At 35.5% G+C, this 19,921-nt stretch overlaps 2 long non-coding RNA genes across 2 annotated transcripts; one reads left to right on the forward strand and one right to left on the reverse strand.

The window, feature by feature from the left end:
* Positions 1–11,277: 11,277 nt before the first annotated feature.
* On the reverse strand, positions 11,278–14,631 carry LOC128515745 (uncharacterized). Its single transcript, XR_008356703.1, has 4 exons — positions 14,546–14,631; positions 12,387–12,520; positions 12,238–12,288; positions 11,278–11,366 (listed from the first exon to the last, which is right to left on the reverse strand). It is a non-coding gene; the product is annotated as an uncharacterized LOC128515745 (long non-coding RNA).
* LOC128515746 (uncharacterized) lies at positions 11,775–13,599 on the forward strand. The gene is made up of 3 exons (XR_008356704.1): positions 11,775–11,836; positions 12,454–12,570; positions 13,516–13,599. It is a non-coding gene; the product is annotated as an uncharacterized LOC128515746 (long non-coding RNA).
* Positions 14,632–19,921: the final 5,290 nt, after the last annotated feature.

Here is a 19,921-nt window from a genome sequence, read left to right on the forward strand (position 1 = left end):
GCAGAAGGGTTTTCTTCCTACCTAGAAGATAAGTTTTATGAGGTGACGTGGAGGGGTTAGACATCTGGTACACACAGACTCTCTACTTGGTTTAGTACTTGTCCTCTTCTGTTCTTCTTCTATACCCAGTCTCAGCTGAGTGTCTGGCAATCTTTAAACAACAACCTATCTATTTCTTAAATATTGTCTAAAAATGGAAAGAGTATGTCACAGCTGCAAATCTACCAAGACATGGCTGTCCACCTAAACTGAAAGGTCATGCAAGGAATGCATTAATCAGAGAACAATGAGGAGCTGCAGAGATTCACAGCTCAGGTGGGAGCAACTGTCCACAAGACAACTATTAGTAATGTACTCTACAAATCTGGTCTGTATATAAGAGTAGCAAAAAGAAATCCATAAGAAGTCCCATTTGCAGTTCACCATGGCTTGTCGCAAACTGCATATGGGACTTTTAATGGCTTTCTTAAAAGCGAAAGGGACTCTTAATGCTTTAGCATACCAATACATTTTGAACAAATTTATATTCTGTGAGACTGTGGGCCAGGCCTTTTTATCCAACATCAGTGTCTGACCTCACAAATGCGCTTCTGGAAAAATGGTCAAAAATTCCAATGAACACACTTCTCAATCTTGTGGAAAGCCTTCACAGAAGAGTTAAATCATGGCAGCAAAGTGGGCAGGGCCAACATCATATTAAACCCTACATATTAAGAATTGGATGTTACTCAAGTTTATAAGGCACTTTTGGCAAAATAGAGTATTTTCTGTACTAACATTTGTTACAGTTGTCTTTTATCTTACTCTAGTCACTACATTATTACAAATCAGAGTACTTCTTGTAAAAAGGTAGAATAACATTCTGTACCAGACTTCAATAAACCACATGAGTGATTGTAACAATATGATTTGTTTCATACATGGAATCATTGTTGAATAAAAGTCTATAGAAACTGCAAAACAAAGAGGGTGGGATCTCACACATCAGATGTATTTAAAGGAGGAAAGATAAAGTAGTCAGATCTGATCTGATACATACATGAAGCAAGACAGATAAGTCCTTTCTTCTTCACTACATTTGCAAACATTTAAGGTAAGCTCTTTGAGAATATCATGCTTACAGCGCGCTTTAATTTACTTTTTCTTAAATTTTAAACAAAGTTCTATTGTACATAACCTCTGTATTTTATTAAATGTAATTTTTGGTCATAATTTAAATATATATATCTTTATGCTAAAGGATGAAGATTTTGTTCCTGGCTCTGGTTTTTACCTCAGTGCTGTTGACCGGTGAGTGTAGACAAAAAATAAAAAATAAATAAAAATCTGCTTCAAATACTTGCATATAATGTTCAGTCTGATGGTAAAACACAAGTAAAATGTTTATTACATGGGTTAGCATAGCAATGTAAAATAAAATCACACAGCATGTGTGCATAAAATATACAAAAAACTACATAAACACAGATACAGGTGTCTAATGCCAGTGAATTGTAGAATAAATGGGAAAGCATGAATATCAATAAGTCTTTAACTTAAAAAGTGATAAAAGAGGGAATATACTCCCCAGACACCTGAACAGTGATGCTGATATTCAGGGAGGAGAAAGCACAGGATAATAAGGTCATATTGCAAAAAAGAATATTAGACTGCGTTAATAAATTGAATTATTTAAAAAATGCTTTGTTTAGAAGTAACTTCATGTTGGCAGAAAGTTTATTGTGGCTATTGCTTTCCATTCTGTTACAGGTTCTGCTCTAAAATGTGTCAAATGTTTCCCACCTGATGATGATGCGTGCCTTCCCAGTCCTGAAAACTGCATTGAGAAAGATACCTGTATCTCTTATGAAATGAAAGCTACGCACAGTGTGTATCTCCTCTTATATTTATTTATCACTTAACCTTTAAGACTATTAATATAACACAGAAGCAAAGGAGATATTTAGGGAGAACATTATAATGGATTGAATAATTTTAATATTAAAACAAAATGTGTAGGGTGAAACTTTCATATCACAGAATAGTGTTTGTTAAATAATTAATTAATTTATTTATTTATTTAGTTAGTTAGTTAGTTGGTTATTTACTTACTTTAAAGAGTCAGTAATGCAATATTTTTTGTTCTTTGACAAAATAAGTTACTTTGCAGCTTTTCAGGCTAAGTTCACACACACACATGCACACACACGCAGAGCTTACTGAAAAAGAGAAATTAAAGTATGTGAATTACATTAGGATGTGTAAAGGTACTTGCCCTGACTGCTAAATACCTTTTTTTATCCTTAGGTCTAAAGTCACCTCCAATGAAGCATTGTGCTTCTATGGAATACTGTCTCAAGGTGAAGAAAAATCGTTTTTACAATGTCAAATGCTGTCAGACAGACTTCTGCAATTTGGGTAGCACTTAACCTTAACCAAAAAATGTTAACCTTAACAGTAATGCTTGTATTTGTTGCTCTTGTTATTTACTCATAGTTTCAGCATCAGCAACAGTACATTCAGTTCACTTTGTATGAGCCTCATAGTCATATCCTGTCCTGAACACATAAATTCCTTATAAAGTCTTTTCAGCATCGCTATAAGTTTTGAATGTCTTTCACAACTGGTGATGATTTACATTATAAATAGCATCAAATTCAAGAGGGTATACATTATCACAACAACACAATTAACATAACTGTCGCCAGATGAAATATACTGTACACCTAAATTGAAATACCAAAAATGTCATAAAGTGCCTCACCCTGCAGTTTTACTCTCTTTCTGTTTATGGATGGTGTTCATGAAAGACAGTTTCATCTTGGTAAATGATGGAGGTCCTTACAGTCTAATTACCTTAATTTACATTTATATGCTTTAACACAGATATTGAGAAAAGATGTTGTGATGAGTTTACTGATGGAGCTTACTTCCTGACTGGGAGACATTCTACCAGAGCATGTGCTCATGTCAGACATAAATGACAAATAGACAAACAACTACACATTTTGTAAGGCCATCTGTTCAAAGCACTCAGAAATTATGACTATGTTGTTCCATCATAATTATCAACCACTTGCTTATGTCCCTGGCCCTTAGAATACACTGGCAATTAAATAAATTGATGATAACTTCAATAATGCCATTATTTAAACAGCTGATCTGCCTGGGAATATTAATAGCTGATACATCACCACATCTCCACAGCTGTAGCAGTAGGTTACAACCCCAAAACAACAATAAACAAAATTCTGGAGCTTTACAAATACAGTTTAACTGCCACATATGTAAAAAAAAAAAATCTTAGATCCTAAATGTAAAACTCCTGCTAAAATACAAACAAAATCTGTAAGGAAATAAGGTCATTAAAACAAAACATCCAAGTCTGGAATAATGACTGTGTGGAAAAGCTGAGAGGATGTTTTGAATTTACTGACTGGGAGACATTCTACCATAGCAATGAACGTGCTCATGTCAGACATTTTGTATGTCACACAATGTCATTCTAGCAAAACAGGTAAAACTATATTCTAACAATAAGCCTTGGATCTCAAGTCAGTCGAAACGCTTTAAACATAATAAAAATTTACACGCGATGACAAAGGCAGGGTCAAGAATCTGAAAAAGGAGCTGTGACATAAGATCAAGCTGGCCAAGCTCTGCTACAAAAATAAAATTGAGCAGGTTCACCAGAGGAAATATGAGGTAGAAATTGCAGAATGTCAACACCATGACGGGTGGAGCACAGAGACCAGCCATGAAACAATGCCCAGGTCTTGCCTCTGCGTGTTGCATCTCAACACCTTCTATGCCAGGTTCAACAGGACTGTCACTATAGCAATTGAATCAGACTTAATAGTTGGATTTGATACTTTTCTTTTTATTTACTGTATGGATGTTGTGGAAAAATACCCAGAGTCAGGTTTTGCTTACAGAAGATTACGACCTTTATTATCATGAAATACATCCCTTCACTATCTGTTTTCCATTAGGGGCCCTCTTTAGCTCACAATGAAGGTGGCCCAATGTAAAGCTCTGGTTTCCTATGCACGCGCACACAGAGAAGCCTATGTCTTAGCTTCACACGCACATCCCCGATTATATACAGATATGGTACCTTCTACCCCCCAAAAGTAAGTAAAATCAAATGAAATTAAATAAAAATTTTCTCCCATAATGGTCTTATTATGCTTTTTCTATGTTATTTATCTCTCTATATATTCTCTAATTATGACTAATAAATCGGCCCACATCGGAGCGTGCTGGCGTGTTGGAAAAGCCAGCATTTATCTAGCGAGCAGCCTATATATTTGTGTTTGTAGTTTTTTGCGGAGGGAGTATGTCTGCATTTATATCAATAAATCGCTTGCGTTTATCATTCTTTTGATCAAAACGCTGCCTTTTGTTGAGTGAAAGTGCGACCCGCTGGTTTATACACGATGATGAATGAATTTTAGATGGATTTTAAAGCACCTTTTTTAGGCCTAAATATAAATTTTTATTAATGGCCAGGTGTATTACGAAGTGAAGAGTTTGTGTGTGTGTGTGTGTGTGTGTGTGCACTGAGAGTTCATGTGTGTGTGTGTGTGTGTGTGCGTGCACGGAGAGTTTGTGTGTGTGTCCGCGCGCGTCTCATACTTTACTATAGGTGAGTACATACTGTCAACATACTGGCGTATTTGTGACGTTATCTTCTCCTTCAAACATGCTTCCAACCAATCAACTAACTGTGGCCTCCAAACTCAGAAGCTACGTGTCATAGCCGATAACTGCTCCTTTGATCTGCTGGTTACGGCGGGGCGTCGCCTGCTGATTAGTGTAAAGTAGCCGGTACAAGCCAAGCTCTTCCCCAAAAATAGTATAAATGTCTGCAACAAACACTTACCATTAATATGTTAGGAATTTTATTAAACACAAATATATAAATTAGATTTTCTTCATACATAATATTTTCATTATATATAAACTCATGCTAGGGTACTTTTACTACGCTGAAGTACCATTTAAAGCTATTTATTAATTTCTCTTTTATTTGCTTAATTACTTAATTACTAACCAGAGAATGCTTTAATAAAGGGCTTTAAAACAACAGCAGTATAAATGACAATGGAATATTACAGACTGTGCGAGTTGACGCCCATGCACCAATCACAAACCATTAAAATGTTGGATTTGAATAAAAATGCTGCTTATATATATATATATCCATGTTTAATTAAATTCCTAAATCATTGTGTTCACCCATGGGTTTACTGCATATACCCCGAAACAAAAGGGAGGAAACAGAGAAGTTTCTTTTCCGTTTTTTTGCATTAAGTTTAATCATGCAGCACTTTTGGTATTTAAAGCAAAAGCAACCCAACAGTGTGATTAAAGTACCCGAAATAACACATAATTTTGACCCCGCATAAACAACTCAACGATGTGTTTACAGAAATGAATGGAGGAAGTGCAGTCAAAGCCCGAGGACCTGTCGCATTGTATTCAGCGAGTAGCATGAATTTTTGTGTTTGTTTCATTTCATGTCTGTAGTTTTATTGATAAATCTGCTCATATCTGCGCACGCGTTTATCAGCCTTTTGATCAAAAAGCCGCACGCGCAACTCACTTTCACTTTGCAAGGCAGTGTTTATTGTTTAGTGTATATTAAATGCGCATAAACACAATAAAACAATATTGGTTTAGCATATCATACATTTTTGTATTATTAGTTGTACTTCATCTTTTTCCACACGCGAGGGTGTGTTACAATAATAATAAGAATAGTAACAATAATAATAAATTCGGAGCACTACGACTACTAATAATAATAATACTGAATGGAGAAGCGGCACGCAGCTGCGGCAAGTTGCAGGATCCCTTTACTCGAAACGTGCATTTTTTAATTGCAACATCTGTATAAACATATGAAGGCTGCTTCTTGCAAGCACGAATAAGAGAGGATGAGGATGCAAGTGTAGGCTCTCTAGGAACAATCATTAAGCAAACAATAAAAGAACAGAAACTGGACTATACAATACACTAAAGCCAGGTCTAGCATAAAATTCAAAAGGGTGTTCATTATCACAACACAATGAACATAAATGTTGCCAGAAGAAGCATACACCTAAATGTAAATATGGTATATCACCCTAAAACAAGCTTTCCAAAAACTGTTGATGTAATCATGGGCATGTGATGTTTAAGCTGTATTTACTTAGTGCAACTTAGAACACCAACATGTCGAAAAAAAAATAGGAAAAAAATTATCTGGTATAAAGTCAGAAGATGGATACAAAAAAAAGAAAAACAAAGGCTTTATTACTCCTAGAAGCACAGTGAAGTTTATTACAAAGAAGTGGAATGTGTTTGGTAAAACACAGACCCTCCCTGGATCAGGACATCACTCCAAACTGAATGAATGTGTTCGTGTTCTACTAAGAGGCCTACAACAACTCTGAAGCAGTAGCGGGAATTCATGATAAAAAGTGGTCTTCATGTGCGTGTGACAACAATATCACAAACTATCTATCCATCTATCTCTATACAGATATATATATATATATATATATATATATATATATATATATATATATTTAAATCTTTAGGGGGGATAAAAGAGAAATTAATTTAGTTGCAGTGCTCTGACCTTTCTTATACATTCAGTGTGTTCACTGACCGGTCCAGGTTGTCATCCCGCTGTAGCCCCAGGTTGACTTGACCATCTCAACATCCACTCCCTCAAAGGAAACAGGTAACAGGCAAGACCCAGACTGACAAAAGTCATTTAAGTTTAATTATTTTCCACAACACCAAACAATATGTCTGATGAATGTCCTTGCATGGCCTAGTCTAAGTCAGACTTAAACCACGTGGGAAATCTGTGGACTGCAGTTTTATTTATTTAAGCCTGCAGGCCACAAACGGTCAGTTAAATTTAGCTCAGCTTGAGCAGTTCTGCAAAGAAGAGTGGTCAAATATTGCAAAGTCTACAGATATAATTGTTTTACTGCCATGTCCCCAACGGCAACAGCATTGGGGTGTTCATTTGCTGGCTTTCCTGCTAAGTGGTGTTATGGATTATAGACTTGGTTTATTCTGTCGAAACTGCAGCTCCATGATAACAGTTTTAAAAAATATATATTTATACTGTAGAAAGTAAAATGTCTGCTTTTACATAATGCAAAACAAATTTCAGATTATGTACTTTATATGAAACGTGAATGTAGGATGCATGATGACAAGATGACATCACTACAGCTTAAAACAAAGACCTCACAAATTTATCAATTAATTATTTTATTGGTGAGAGTCAGTCTCCTTGCTGTTTTCCCCTGACACATTCATAATCATTAGTCTACGTCTGCTGGTGTGCTCTGGAAAACTTTGTGTGCAGTTGAGCGTTGATTAGACTACATAGGAAATTAATGAGGCTTAATGTGGCACGGAGACCAAATCTCATTCAAGTTACATTTCTAAATTAAGAAGTATTGTAAACAACAATAGCCCAAGATTTAAAATTTACACAAATTTAAGAATGGGCCTAAAACACTGCAGGTCTCCAGAAAGGACTTAGACAACAGAGGGTTAAAATAACCTTATTGCAGGAGGATTAGTTAGTTTAATGTTGCACACAGTAACACTTAAACAACAACAACCTGAATAGCAAGATTAAGAGGCCCTGATTAAACTGCATAAATATTATTTAGTACAACAAAGTTTCTAAAAAGAAAACACTTTTAAACATTTACACAAATGTAATACAATTTATTCTAATTTTCTATTCTGAAAGTCTATTTGTCCAGTTATTTTGATATTTAAAGTTTGATGTCTTTAAATGTAACATTTATTTTTTAAATAATAACAATAAACACATACAAACAAAGATGAATGAGTGAATATAGCCTGATAAAAACAAAAATTGTTTTGCTTTATTTTAGGCAGAAAAGCAACAAAATGTAATTATTTTAAAGGTGTGGAGGGGGCGCTTTTCCACTTAGTCTATATTATTACAAAAGGGAGTGATTCTTATGGAAAGGTAGAATATCATTATGTAGCAGACAGCCAGAAACTATGAGTAATTGTAACAGTATGATTGTTTTTGTACATTAGTGAGAAACTATGTATAAGCTAGTTTATTGTTGTGTGAAAACAAGGAGGGTGGGATCTCACACATCAGATGTATTTAAAAGGAAGGAAAGATAAGGAAAGATAAAGTAGTGAAATCAGATCTGATACACAGGTGAAGCTCAGAGAGTCCTTTCTGCTCCTAACACTCACAAATGTTAAAGGTGAGCTCTTAAAGATTATTGTGCTTTTTTTAGTTTTTTTTTTTTTTTAAGATTTTTTTCAATAGAATTGAATACAATAAAAAAAAATTGTTTATTTTTTGTGGGTTACTTCTGCAAGCCACATTCACTTCATTGGCATGTACACATCATGATGTGTATTTATTTATTTACTAATTTTACACATTACATCAAAAAAGAATCATAATTTCTCAAAAATTCTGTTTAAGCTACAGAATGAAAATTCTGTTCCTGGCTCTGGCTTTTGCCTCAGTGCTGATAAACGGTGAGTGTAGCCTGGGTTTATCCAGCTTAATTACAGGATTACACATAGCAATGTAAAATAAAAGCACAAAAAAAATGTTTCTTCAGCACTTTCACCTCTGACTTGATCCAAATCTGTACAGCATGTGTGCATAAAATATACAGACCAAAAACTACATATACAGATACAGTTGTCTAATGCCAGTGGATTGTATAATACATTGAAACATATAAATATCAATATGTTACAGTGGTTGGTAAAAGGAGAGAGGATAATAAGGTCATATCAGAAAAAGGATTAAGCTAATTTAATGAATGAATTTAAAAAAAATATATTATTTATATATATATATATATATATATATATATATATATATATATATATATATATATATATATATATATATACTATGTTTAGAAGTATTTTCATGTTTGCAGAAAGTTTACTGGGGCTTTTGATTTCCACTCTGTTACAGGTTCTGCTCTGAAATGTGTCAGATGTTTCCCTCCAGCTGAGGACTCATGTCTGCCCAGTCCTGAAACCTGCAATGAGAAGAATACCTGTATCTCTTATGAACTGAAAGCTAAGCCCAGTTTGTGTCTCCATTTTTTTCTGCTTGTTTCTTGATTACTGCACCTTTGAGACTAATATAACACAGCAGCACATGGCATAATTATGGTTCAAATCATTTTAACATTTAAACACAAACCTAAATTCAGCAGTCTAGTTTTAAACTGGCACTACACTGTAGACTCAGAATAAAAGTGAACAATGTGTGTTTATGTATTCATATTCTTTTATTTTAGATAATTAATACATTTTTGCTTGTTAGTAATACAGTGTTATTTTATGAAATAAGTAACAACAGGGTTCAACTGTGCCATGTTAGTCAGAAACCTTGTAACCAATGTTCAAACATCTGCCAATGTACGCTCTCACTTAAACACCTCCTCCAAGTTAGGGCATGTTACATCACGATGTGCATAAGGACTTGCACTGACTGCTAAATATTTTTTTCTCCTTAGGTATAAAGTCACCTCCAGTGAAGAAATGTGTCTCTATGGCCGACTGTCTCAAGAAGAAGGAAGAATCCTTTTTGAAAGTCAAATGCTGTCAGACCGACTTTTGCAATTTTTATACCACTTAACCATAACCATGCTTGATTTAAAAAATGTCCACCCTAGTATTACTGTTAGTATTTGTTACTGTTGTTATTTACTCATGTATTTATCAACAGCAGCAATACATTCCGTTCACCTTGTATAAGTCGCTTTTAATCATATCCTAAAGACATTATGACCTGTAGACATTAATTCCTAATAAAGTCTTTTCAGCATCAATGTGAGTTTTAAATGTATTTTACAAGTGATTTAGCATGAGATAAAATAATGTCAAGGTGATAAAAAATCATTTTCTACATTCTGCATACTACCCTGCCTGAAGGCTCCCATATCTTTTCTCTGCTAAAATAAAAAATGTTGCATGTGGCCTGGTTGCACTCACGGTAGTCATAAAGTGCTTTAAGAGGCTCATCCAGCGATTTAATTTTTTCTTTCCTGGGATAGTGTTCATGAGAGACAGGTTCATTATGGTGCTTGATGGGTTTCGCAAAAGCACCTGACTATACTGTTCTTGCAAAAACAGTCATTTCAACCATATACAGCTTAGTACACAGTGAAACAAAACAACGTTCCTCCAGAACCAAGGTGATAAATGCAACATAAATTCACTCACTCACTCATCATCTATACCGCTTTATCCTGTATTCAGGGTCGCCATTTGGGAATGCCAATCAGCCTAACTGTGGGAGGAAACCAGAGTACCCGGAGGAAACCCACCAAGCATGGGGAGAACGTGCAAACTCCATGCATACAGAGTCGGGAATCAAACCCAGACCCTGGAGGTGCAAGGCGACAGTGATAACCACTACATCACCGTGCCGCCATGGCAAAATAAATTAACAAAACTAACTAGCTAAGAGACCTAATTATCTGACTAGCTGAGACAAGACAGATTGATAATTTTAAACTAACAGAACACTAAGTTTAATACAAAAGAGACAACATAAAGTGTATGTGCAAATATGCAAACGAGAGCGACAAAGTTAAAATGCGAAAACATGACACATTTCAATACTTTGTGGTGATAACCAGCAATCCTGACCTCTCCTGACCTCCCTACTTCTGGCTGTGCTGAGAATGACCCCATATTGTCTTATTGGGGATGCGTGTGATGCCATTTGATGACCATGAAGATAATCTTGAAATGGGCTGATAATTTCTGCTTTCTTTCTTTTTCTGAACTGCTTTGCGATAATGTCTATTGTTAAAAGCACTATACAAATAAAATTGACCTTAAGTAAAAATTTATTAAATTAAATAGTCTTTGGTAATGAAAACTTAAATGTATTATTTCTATGATTTCTCCTGGATTAAAATTTAAAACTATTTTACAGATAAGCATAAGAAAAAATGTAAGATTGTTCGGGCACAGTGTTTCTTACTTCATTATTCAACATATAATGAAAAGTCAACCTGCTAACTAGAATTCCTTTTAATATGGCATGATAACATTTGGTAATGTCGTTTATATGATAACACAGGATTAATTCTTTGCTTGACCTTGATTTTTATTCTTTTTTTTTTTTGCTGTCTGAAATGTTTTTTTTTTTCTGGTCACTGTTGCCTTTGTTAGTTAATTTGATACCTTATATTGGATAGATAGAGAACAGACAGAAACTTTACTTACACTTTTTACAGTTGCCTTTTATTTCACTGTAGTCTTTCACTTAGTCTCGGCATTATTACAAAGATGAGTAATTCTTGTGAAGAGGTAGAATATCATTGTGTATCAGCCTGCAAGAAACCACATGAGTAACTGTAACAGCATGATTTGACAATCAGTCTGAAATGTATCCACTAGTTGATTGTTGTATGAAAGTCATTAGCAACTGTGAAAACAAGGAAGGGGGAATCTTACATATTTAAAGAAGGAAAGATAATGTAGTGACATCAGATCTGATACACAAGTGAAGCTCTGAGAGTCCTTTCTGCTTCACTACTGAATATTGAAGGTAAGCTCTTAAAGAGTGTCATGCTTTCAGAACGCTTCGAGTTTTCTTTTCAAGTACAATTTAATTAAATTTTATTTTTATTATTATTATTATTATTATTATTATTGTCGATTATTTCTGTTAGCTACTTCTTTGGCATTTATGCATTTAAACAAATGTTATTTTAAATCATGATTTTTCAAAAACTCTGTTTAAGCTACAGAATGAAAGTTTTGTTCCTGGCTCTGGTTTTTGCCTTAGTGCTAATGAGAGGTGAGTAGAGACTGGGCTTCACGTCAAATAAAAAAATCTGCTTTAAATATTTAAGATAAGACTTACTTGTAATGTACACTACAGACAATAAGGCCTTTAAAGTTACAGAAGATGTTAAGGCCCCAATAAAATCTGTTTCATATATATATATAGGTAGAAATACTGTAGCAATGTAAAATGAAACCACACAAAAAGGTTTCTTCAGCACTGTCACCTCTGACTTTATCAACAATATGTACAGCATGTATGCATAAATTATAGGGAACAAACCTACTGTACATACAGTATACACAGATAGTATGGCACAGTGTCTAATGCCAATGGATTTTAGAATAAATGGTAAAAAAAAAAAATCCAATAAGTTTAATAAGTTACAGGGGGTTTAACTCATTCATACTAACCAACTATGAAAAAGGAAGGAGTATAGTCCCCATCCTCCTGGACCGGTGATTCTGATATTCAGGAAGGACAAAGCAGAGGTTAATAGGGTCATATTGCAAAAAAGAATATTAGGCTGATAAATAAATGAATAAATAATAAAAAAAAATACTTTGTCTAGAAGTACTTTTACGCTTGCAGAATGTTTACTGTGGCTTTTGATTGCCATTCTGCTACAGGTTCTGCTCTGAAATGTGTCCGGTGTTTCCCACCTGATCGTGAATGGTGCATACCCAGTCCTGAAACCTGCAATGAGAAAAATGCCTGTGTCTTTTATGAACTGAATATTGGATCAAGTGTGTGTTTTATTTATTTATTTATTTATCACTGCACCTGTATGACTATTAATATAACACAGCAGCACAAGGCAGCACATTGTAATGGTTCAAATAATTTTAGCATTAAAACACAACAAGCAAAATAAATGCAACAATCTCTTTAGTCCGAAACTGACAGAGCACAGAATAAAAGTAAATGATGAGTATTTATTTATTTACTTATTTTACTGCAGGAGTCAGTAATGCATTTTTTTTTTTTATTTTACAAACAAAGTAACATTGCAGCTTCTGTCATGTACAGTTCTGCAAAGATAAGAGACCACTGCACTCCCAAAAAAATTCTGTAATGTCATCAGGAGGAAGATGGATGGTCACAAACCATTAAGCAAAGCAGAGCTGTTTGCTTTTTTGCAAAAAGAATGGTATAAAGTTACCCAACAGCAATGTGGAAAACTGGGAGAGATCCAAAACGCAAAAAAGCTGTAATTACAAATCGAGGTTATTCTACCAAATACTGATTTCTTAATGATATTTAGCCAAAACATTAACAAAATTGTTTAAATTTTTTTTTTGCATTTTGTTTAATTTGAGGTATTAAAGCTGTGCAAATACTGCATGATCATGGTTTATTTTGATGTGATTTGATGAAATATACACTCCAAACAACAATAATATGAGCAGTTTACAAAACATTTTACTGAACTGTACATTCCACTAATACATGTATCTGTAACATAAGAAACCAATTCTTTTTGCAGTGGTCTCTTATTTTTCCAGGGCTGTATATATATATATATATATATATATATATATATATATATATATATATAGAGAGAGAGAGAGAGAGAGAGAGAGAGCTCACAGAGAAATAGAAAAATCATATTAATTTCTAGAATAGGACTTGTAATGTACCACCTTTTATGTAATGCTTAAACACCCCCATAGCATTATTTTGTTTTTTAGGTCGAAATGTTCCTCCAGCGAAGAAGTGCATTTCTATGGCCGAATGTCTCAAGCTGAAGCAAAATCCTAATTACAAAGTCAAATGCTGTCAGACTGACTTCTGCAATTTGACTAACAGTTAAGCATAACCATGTTTGATCCAAAAGATTTACTTCTCAGTCTTACTAATGTTTTTGTTGATGTTATGATTTGCTCATGTATTCAGCAACAGCAACAGTACAATCAGTTCACTGTGTCTGAACCTCTTTTACTCATATTCTGTCCTAAAAACGTTTATTCCTAATAAACTTTTTCCAGCATCGATGTAAGTTTCAATGCATTTTTGAAGTGAGGTACCATGTGGTGGAGCAGCAACACCAAAGCAGATGTACCATAGTATTTGCAGAATTAATGTATTTAGTTTGTAGCATTAGATGATCTACATTAACAATGTAACAACATAAAACATACAAAGCGTGATTAATGTAAGCAGGAATAAGAGGAGTGAGGATGCCAGTGCAGGCTTTCTACTGACAATCATCAAGCAAAAAAACAAGAAAAAAAACTATACAGTATACTAAAGCCAGATCTAGCATAAAATTCTAAAGGGTGTTCATTATCCCAACAACATGAGAAACATAACTGTTACCAGATAAAACATACACCCAAATGTTATAGCAACCAATCAGAAGCTTCCTGCAAAACCAGTGATGTTAAAATGGCCATGTGATGGTTGAAGTGACTGCAGTGGGCAAGGTCACCTTTAAGTCATTCGTAGCTTCACAAATGCAAAATAAAGTCAAAATTGGTTTTGAAAAGTCACAAAAACACAAGTTAATAAAAAGTTACACATTTCTTGAACAAGCTAAATACACCTATTTGGAACAGCTCAGATTTCACAGGTAATAAGAAGCATTAAATTCCACACATGGGCAGACAAGGGCATCAACCAACTTTGTTCATAATAGCCCCCTAACACATTTCAAATGGTTTTTATCAAATATAGTAATGGGTCTACAGTGGGTATGGAAAGTATTCAGACAAAACTTACATGGTCCCAAGTATTCAGACCTTTAATGTGACACTCATATATTTAACTCAGATGCTGTCCATAAATTCTGATCATCCTTGAGATGGTTCTACACCTTCATTTCGAGTCCAGCTGCGTTTGATTATACTGATTGGACTTGATTAGTAAAGCCACACACCTGTCTATATAAGACCTTACAGCTCACAATGCATGTCAGAGCAAATGAGAATCATGAGGTCAAAGGAACTGCCTGAAGAGCTCAGAGACAGAATTGTGGCGCGGCACAGATCTGGCCAAGGTTACAGAAAAAAATTCTGCTGCACTTAAGGTTCCTAAGAGCACAGTGGCCTCCATAATCCTTATTCATATCAGATATTCAATTCAATTCAATTTTATTTGTATAGCGCTTTAAACAATTGTCATTGTCGCAAAGCAGCTTTACACAATCAAAAGAATTATTTAAGTCTGTATGGAATGTAAGTGTGCATGAATCAAGATGAGCAGATTGTCCCTGGTGAGCAAGGAAAACTCTCTGAGATGGTAAAAAGAAGAAACCTTGAGAGGAACCAGACTCAACAGCGAACCCATCCTCATTTGGGTGAAACAGAAAGCAGGAATTGATCTGCATCAGGGATATGTTCTATGTCCGTGTAAACAGAAAAAAAAAACGCATGCATTCCGATATTTTAAGATTGGTTTCAGGCCTCCTTCATATGTGGAAATAAATCAGATATAAATCAGATACTGTATGTGCTAATGTGATTGACGTGTAAACACACATCGGATTTCCTGAGTCATTCTGTACGTCATTAAAACTGCGACTTCTTCAGGGTTTAATGATGTAATGGTATTCTCCGGTGGAAGCGTGTGTGGAATTATAACATCGCAAGTGACATGGAAACGGAAAAGCCCCCAGCCCCCCTACCCCCACCCTTCTTTTTAATGCTTATTTGGGCTAAATAACATTAAGAAATCAGTATTTGGTGAATGAAGCATATGCGCAGACTGTAATTATGCCGTTTCTTTTCCTCCTCCTCCGTTTTAAAACCATGGTGATGTTTCGGTGAACTTTGCATATATCACAGAGTGTCAAGCATACTTCACCTTCGTTTATCTTGGCTAGTGTGTAGCACAAGAACCTCCCTTTAAGTATGCGCAATGTTTCAGATGACATGGCAAGTGTAAACACGTGTATTGGATAGGAGTCATAGTTGAAAGAACGTGTAAACGGAGGTAAAAAAAATCAGGTATAGGCAACAAATTAGAATTGGGCATAGAGACCTGCAGTGTAAACGTAGCCAAAATTACCTTCTTTAATAAGTACTTTGAAACAACTTATAATCTTGCGGTCTTAATGTAGTTACAATCTGTATAAGCAATGTAGCTCTTTTAAATTCTCTGTGAATGTCGCGGGCCCATGGTTTGTTACTCAGATCACATGGTGTCCTTGATGTTGCACAATGCAGAGCAGGTAAGACAAGAGGCACTGGGCAGGATGCGCCTCCTGAAGGCTAAGACAGCAGAGCACGTGGCAGAGCAGGAGCGAAAGATTTGAATCTGAGGGGACAGGAGACATGTGTGAGTACACACACAGATACTTTCTACTCACCAGGTGGAAGTGGAGAACACTGTTTGACGGTCCCACCATCTCTCAGAGATTGAGCAAGACATGCATCTAGCCTGTGTTCTGGCTATCTTTAACTTTAATCTTTAAACAACAACCTTTCCATTTTTTAAATATTGTGTTAAAACTGTGTGTGTGAGAATCTATCCACTGATCCAAACTTTAAAGAACCTTTGTAAGTCGCCCTGGATAAGAGCGTCTGCATTGCTTAATCCATCATCTGAAAATGGAAAGATTATGTTACAGCTGCAAATCTACCAAGACATGTCCATCCACCTAAACTGACAGGGCATGCCAGTTCATGTAAAACAACCAGCTCAGGTGGGAGACAGGATAACTACTGTATTAGTCATGCATTCCACCAATCTGGTCTGTATGGAAAAATGACAAAAAAAAAAGCCATAAGAAGTCCCATTTGCAGTTCCACATGGCTTGTCGCAAACTGCATATGGGACTTTTTATGGCTGTCTTTCAAGTAAAAGGGACTTTTAATGCTTTAGCATACCAAAACATTTTGAACAATTTTATATTCTGTGAAACGGTGAGCCAGGCCTTCTCATCCAACATCAGTGTCTGACCTCACAAATGCACTTCTGGAAAAATGGTCAAAAATTCCCATGAACACACTTCTCAATCTTGTGGAAAGCCTTCACAGAAGAGTTAAACCATAGCAGCAAAGTGGGTAGGGCCAACATCATATTAAACCCTTACATATTAAGAATTGGATGTTGCTTAACTTAACGTTAAGGCACTTTTGGCAATAAAGTATATTTTCTGTACTAACGGTTGTTACAGTTGTCTTTTTTGTCACTAAAGTCACTACATTATTACAAATCAGAGTACTTCTTGTGAAAAGGTAGAATAACATTCTGTACCAGACTTCAATAAACCACAACATTCCACAGGCCACAATTGACAATCTGATAAACTCTATGCGAAGAAGATGTGTTGCACTGCATGAGGCAAATGGTGGTCACACCAGATACTGACCGGTTCTGAGTCCCAAGACCCCCAATAAAGCAAAAAACTGCACATTCCAGGGTGGCCTTTTATTGTGGGCAGTATAAGGAACACCTGTGCACTACTCATGATGTCAGATCAGCATCTTGATGTGGCACACCTGTAAGGTGGGATGGATTATCTCAGCAAAGCAGAAGTGCTCACTATCACACATTTAGACTGATTTGTGAACAATGTTTGAGAGAAATGGTAATATTGTGTATCTGGAATGAATTTTAGATCTTTAAGTCCATCTTATGAAAAATCGGAGCAGAAACAAAGATGTTGCGTTTATATTTTTGTTGAGTGTATATAGGCTACTCGATAGATAAATGCTGACTTTTCCAACACGCCAGCGCGCTCCCATGTGAGCCGATTTATTAGTCATAATTAGAAAATATATAGAGAGATAAATAACATAGAGAAAGCATAATACGACTGTCCATACAGTAAATAAAAAGAAAAGTATCAAATCCAACTATTAAGTCTGATTCTATTGCTACCATTTTTATCTACAGTATTTGTTTTTTATCTATTTTAGGCAGAGATGTCCGCTTTCTTGTTTATTCATCTAAACCTCCTACAGTATTTGCCAACAGCGCACAGTTTGGTAAATTCACACCTATCGTGAATAAAACGGTGAAGAGATTCCGCAGAATCCGTGCTTGCTCTGAAGGACTAAACTCGACAAGAATATAGAGAATAAGAACCAAATTTCTCATTCACTACTGAAGTAGTTAAATTTGCTTATACTGTAGATACGTAGGTTACATTTTAAAAGTACAATTGCAAGTAAATTACAAACTGCATGTAATGTAAAATGTAAATAAAACAGTATTAGACACAAATATATGATATAGGAGTATAGAAAATGAAAAAGTGCTCAAATGTAAAGCAAACACAGTTATTTATTTAATAAATTTATTGTGTATATTTAACTTCATTTAACTCCATTTATTGATTTTGTTTTAGTCTATTCACTGCATACAAAAGCGAAACCCACATTCATGATAGGTGTGAAGTTATCAAACCGGTTTCGCTGATGGGGGAATTCACATAAATGGGGGGTTTAAAGCGAATTAACAAGACCGAGCAGACGTCTCTGCCTAAAATGTATTTTGCCAGCAAAACATAAAAATATTCTATATTTAATATAATTGTATTAAAAACAAAATTGTGTATTTTCCCTATTTAATATAACTTCTGGAACATTGTTATCTAAACGTTGTATGTAAATGGAAACAGTGAAACCTAAGCACAAGCAGAAAGGTCGAATAAAGAATGTACAAGACATAAACACCTTACCGTGTTTAAATCAATAAAGAGTTACTACATTATGTTTCAAGACATTCTTAATTTACATTTTTCTCCTTATCATTTTGTTAGGGGGTGCGGTGTGGAGATCCGCACCATGAGATGTTTTACTGATTATAAGAGTCCTGACGCAGGGCTTTAGAGGGGGTCAGTGAAATAGGAATTGTTGTGAGAGCTTATGACAGACACGGGAAGACATTTCCTTTTTGAGATAGCGTGGGATTATTAATTAAGAAACTTAAAAGGAAACCAAAAGAAAACTGAAAACACAAAATAAACAGAGGTAAACTGATGCATGACGCTCTCTCTCTCTCTCTCTCGCTGGTGTCTTAGACAGACAGAGGTTTAGAATTTGCCTGTGTCTTCTTCAGCGCGCTTTGTCTTTGGCCCTGACACCTTTTACCGGTGTGACCTAATGATCACATGGAGTGACGCAGTATCACGAATACAATTTCAGACCTGTAGTTAGAGTTTCTTACTTAATAACACATAATGGAATGTCAACCTACTTACTAGACTTCCTTTTAATATTGATGGTAACATTCATACATGATATTACAGCATGTATTCTTTTTTTATTGTAGTCACTTAAACTCTGTATTATTAAAAAGTGGAGTAATTATTGTGAAAAGGTAGAATATCATTATGTAGCCTATTGCAAGAAACTTCATGAATAATTGTAACAGAATGATTTGTTCAGCACATTGGAGTGAAATTATGTATCCGCTGGTTGAAACAAGGAAGGTGGGACCTCACACATCAGACGTGTTTTAAGGAGAAAAGAAAAAGTTTAAACATCAGAACTAATAACCAGGTGAAGCTCAGAGAGTCCTTTCTTCTTCACTACACTTGCAAACATTGAAGGTAAACTCTTTAAAAATATTATGCTTACAGAGCTCTTAGATAATGTCTTCTTAGTACAATTAAATTTTTCCCTTTAAACTATTCCCTCTCGGCTCTTGACGAAGGCGGTCGCATCTGCTCTCCCTCCCTTATCTCTCCCCGCTTGCTTCTCTTGTCTGTCTTGTGAATACTATTCAGAGACTCTCCTCGTCTTGCTCTTGAAAATTAAAAAGGAATATGGATTTGATCAACTGGTCTCTGAATGCAATTGACACGATCTTTTCGACGAGAAATGTGGGTTCTGGGGAACCTACTTGTCCTGCTGGGATGTTTGCTGCTGGATACACGATGGACAGTTGGGAGAAGTGGCGCATTGTGTGCCTGGCCGCACTGTCTCTGGAGGATGTTTCTTTCCAGCTACTGCATTCAAGGCCGTGGCTGGAGTCATAACAAACTCCCCGAAGACCAAGATAACGAGACGCTCTGGAATCCTACTCCCTCCCCCTTCAAGGACACCTGGCGCAGACTATTACGGGATGTTACAGGCTTACAAACTGATACGCACGCACTCACGCACACACATAACAGCTACAGATAGACACTCTACCTTCCCCATA

Source organism: Clarias gariepinus, chromosome 28 (assembly GCF_024256425.1).
Source record: "Clarias gariepinus isolate MV-2021 ecotype Netherlands chromosome 28, CGAR_prim_01v2, whole genome shotgun sequence".
Lineage (NCBI taxonomy): Eukaryota > Metazoa > Chordata > Actinopteri > Siluriformes > Clariidae > Clarias > Clarias gariepinus.